At 35.8% G+C, this 4,306-nt stretch overlaps 1 protein-coding gene across 1 annotated transcript in view; it reads left to right on the forward strand.

Annotated features, from left to right (window-relative positions):
* Nucleotides 1–4,306, forward strand: part of LOC134652818 (uncharacterized) — a 326,718-nt gene that overhangs the window by 23,771 nt on the left and 298,641 nt on the right. The window lies entirely within an intron of this gene.

Raw genomic sequence — 4,306 nt, forward strand, 5'->3', positions numbered from 1 at the left:
TTTTCTATGGCACGATATCCCTTCGCGCCTACATTTTTCAAATTTGCCGCCTTTTCTATTGACAAGATCTGCTTGACCAGCTTTATCTACTAACCGGCTACTAAAGCATGTATAGTTTGTCAAAGGACTGTCTCATTTTAAACATAGGGAGAATCATACTATCTTTGTCTTACACTAGTACTAGCACACAAAAGAAAAGGATGAGTATAGTACGTTTTCCTGGTTCTTACTGACTGACAAATTGGTTTGATCAACTATAAATTCAATTACTTAAAAAAAAGTCTCTTATCTTGAACCCTTCTTAATAAAATTGTAGTTTGTTTGAGACTAGTTTAAGTTTTACATTTCAATTTAAGTAGGATTTGCTCGTCGATTTAACCCAGGCGCTTTCGACATCTGCGAGTCTACTGAACTACCTGATAATACTTTATAATGTGACGCTCATTATGAAATCATAGAGTAAGAATTTAATCTGATAAATTAAACTCAATAGGAATAACATTTTTATCATTTCCAAGAAAATATCAATGTGTATTGAGAGCTATAGCTATTGAGAGCTTTGTAATTTCCCTGGATTCATTGTTATTGACAAACTACATATACATTGATGATATTGGACCGGAGAAGATACATAATATATGTACCTACGTATATTAATCTCAGAATTTTGCAAACGCTCAGACTCAGAAATCGTAATTTCGCTATCTGCCACTCTCCCTATTATCACACTTGCCTATTCGAGCGATATACCTGTATAAATTATTTTTGAGGTAGACCCTCAGGAGTCAGGCTCTCTGCTCAGATCCTCAGATGCAAGATGCAACATATACTTGGTCAACCAGATCTTGACAGTAGAAAAAGGCGGCAAATTTGAAAAATGTAGGCGCGAAGGGATATCATCCCATAGAAAATTTGAATTTCGCGCCTTTTTTTTCTGACAAGATTTGGTCGACCACCTATAAGACATTTTTTGTTTATTGGTACACGTAGTATCTTCTTAGTAGTTTGTGGTACAGTGCATGAATGATGGTGGCAGAGCCACCATAGTAGGTAATCTGTAGGTGTCGGATCTAATATTTGTACAGTTAATGTTATTTCATTTCATCTTCATCCCTAATCTCAAAGAGTATAATTTTTTACAAATTCCATTCCATTACAAATCCCTTTACACCCTTTGTCAACACAAAATTAGACTCTATACCACTGAGACAGAGCTCAATACGATTCGTTATCATTTTGATACTATAGCTGTTGCAATTGCAACGTTAAGTACAAAAAGATACCTACAATAAGTAGTTGAAGATAAGTAAACTCTATTCGCTATCTGATAACAACTCAGTCTGATACGTGCTCACGCGGTGGTAATGATATTTAAAAACAATAGGTTATGCAAAAATAGTTTAGTCATCTAGAATTGACCTAATATCAAAACAAACAAACTAAATCGCCAATTCTGAAGTGATAAAGTGAAAAGCGTACACATTTATGTAACCATTTTTTCAATTCTAGTTATGAACTGAAACTAAGTGTGAAAGTGAACATAAAATGTTTTCTATCGGTTCATTAACTGAGTGCTAGAGTTTATATTTGCGCTAATGGTTGTATAATAAGTGCGATTATCTCCGTGACTGCTGACATTGGGATTTCAGGAAAAAATTAAGGTACTTACCTATATTTAACAATTTTTAGGTGAATAAATGTCACTGTATTAATCGGGTTAGGAGATTGCTTGATTAGCTATTGAGCTTAGACCGGTTATCCAAATCCTTACAAAGACGTACAATATTAGGTTGGTTATCTTAGGTATTCTAGCTACGAGTATGTATTACACAATTAAGTACCTAAGTTCATAATAAGAATCATGCCGGATTTCCTCCTAGAGGATTCTACAGACCTTGCAACAAATGGCATGTGATTCTAGATAATTGCTGGCTAAATAGGAACAACGAATTCAATCGATCGGTCAAATGCCGCAATGTACCTATTGCAAATCGCATGCGATTATCGGTGACTTTTGGAGAGGCCATAAGAGAATTAACTACCTACCTACTTAAATACTAATAGCCTCCTAAGGCCCAGCCGTACAAATGAAACATCCAAAATTTACCACTGAAATTTGAGTCTATAGTGTAGGAAATAGAGTTGATTTTGCGTTGTTGGAAAATTGAACGAAACAAAGCAAAAGCGGCTCTATTCCAATTGAATAGGATTTCAATTTCATCGAACTGAGGACCTACTATAGTACCTACTATAGGTAGGACCTTGGGCCTTAGGAGGATAGGTAGAGTGAAGAACATACAATAAGGAGCGGACTTACACGTAGTACAGTCAGTTTCAGACAAATTAAATATGACGTTGTAGCACTGAGTTTCTAGAAAGCTTTGGACGGACTTTTATCTGGGCTGTAACCGCAAAAATCGAAATTCTCAAATTGCGGGCCTTTTTATCTCTTTCTCTTCAGTTGTTTAATCGTACCTATCGTTAATTCAGTTGTATTTAATTGCTTCTTAGTCTAAATAGTTTTTGTTCGTTATTTTTCTTCATGAAAAAGAATAGGTAGTTACTTATTTACGATACAAGTGCGGAAAAGAGGAAATTCGAAACGAGCGGCGATAAATTAAAACACGACCTAAGGGAGTGTTTTAAATCGACAAGAGTTGCTAATTACCTATTCGCACGTGTATCGTACAAAGTTTTACAGTACATATGGCACTTTAAACTTTCGACATACGCACGGAAAGTGCTATTTCCTGCACTAGTTCGGGATGTACTGTAAATGTAATTTAAAAGTGCTGAGTGAATAGTTGAACGCATGACACTAGATCAAAGTTACTTGAACCTTATGGCTTTTTTTTGAGCCTTATTAAATTGGAAAATCTCTGGATTTAAAATTAGAATTACTAGCTACGCTCCTTATTTTTTTAGTCATCAATATCATCCTTTGCAACTAAAACTGATCCCTCTTTTGTTCAGATAACTATAGTTGCACCTAACACCAAAGGTAATTAACTACCTACTACCCGCGGTCTTATCACCAAAGAGCGATCTCTTTTCAAAGGAGCATGGTTTTGCAATCACGAGTAGATTCAGGGTGTTAATATCTCCTGAAACATCTCTTATCAGCTGTTATCTGTAGTATCTCAGCGTGCGAGCCACTCGGCGTTCGTGAGATGTGGGTAATCGTGACAATTCCTGTAAGTTTTTCTTTTTTCAAACAAAGAAGATTTTAGGTTAGGGTACGTTGTGTAGTGTAGGTTAATGTAGAGGTCTATATAGGTATGTATATGTATAATTATTCTCCTGCGAACTCTATGGATATGATTTATTTTATTAAATCTAACTCAAAAGTATAAATATTTTTCACATCGCTTCGGTACGGTCATACGGTGACATCAAAATATAATCAAGTTAACTCCCTTCTGTCGTGTTTTAATTTATCGCCACTCGTTTCGAATTTCCTCTTTTCCGCACTTGTATCGGAAATAATATTCTTTCGTTTATTTTCTAACATACTTTTTTTAAAGCATTCTTATTCCTCTATGAAGTTTATGAATCTTCTGTCTGACGCTATGACACATAAATATGACGTTGACGCAATTGGACCACTACCTTATTCATAATCATAACATTCATAACCAGCTGAAACCGTGATTCAAGTTATCAGTATCTTTACGATCTATTCAAAGTTATATCTTACGCATTTATCAGAATTAAAATGATTTAGATTCCGATTTCATCATTATCGTGAATGAAAACACCGAGTTAGTAGTTAGTTGTAACTGTTTATAGGATGTGTGTGTTCTGTATTAAACAAATCTCTGAAGATGTAGGCAAAACACCACGAGTAGGGTTTGCACGACGGATCCGTAATGTATGGGAACTTGACTTGTTTCATGAAGTCTATGGCCTAGTTATTCGTTAATCCTTCAACCTTATCCCTTAAAGATATAATAAGTTGTTGTCGTGCCGGCAGAGCCAAAAATGGCTTGTGTAAAATCAAATTTTTGTATGCTTGCTTAGGTCAAATCTTGCATTTAAAATTGACTTTGGACCGACTTGAACAGAACAAAGTGAGGGAGGCATATTTTCATATAAATTTGACATTAACCGTTTCGGTGCGGATGGCACGACAGGCGTGTCATCAATGTTTTTAACGTGTAGCGTATGACACGATAGGCGTGCCATCATATTCTATGGCGTAAGGCGCGCCTGTCGAGTCATGAAATAATTGTTCGCCGCCACAGCCAAAACTTTTCGAAAATGGAACACGCAACGTAACGGTTAATAATGGCATTGCAGGTGTAGG

Source organism: Cydia amplana, chromosome 12 (genome assembly GCF_948474715.1).
Source record: "Cydia amplana chromosome 12, ilCydAmpl1.1, whole genome shotgun sequence".
NCBI classification, from domain to species: Eukaryota; Metazoa; Arthropoda; class Insecta; order Lepidoptera; family Tortricidae; genus Cydia; species Cydia amplana.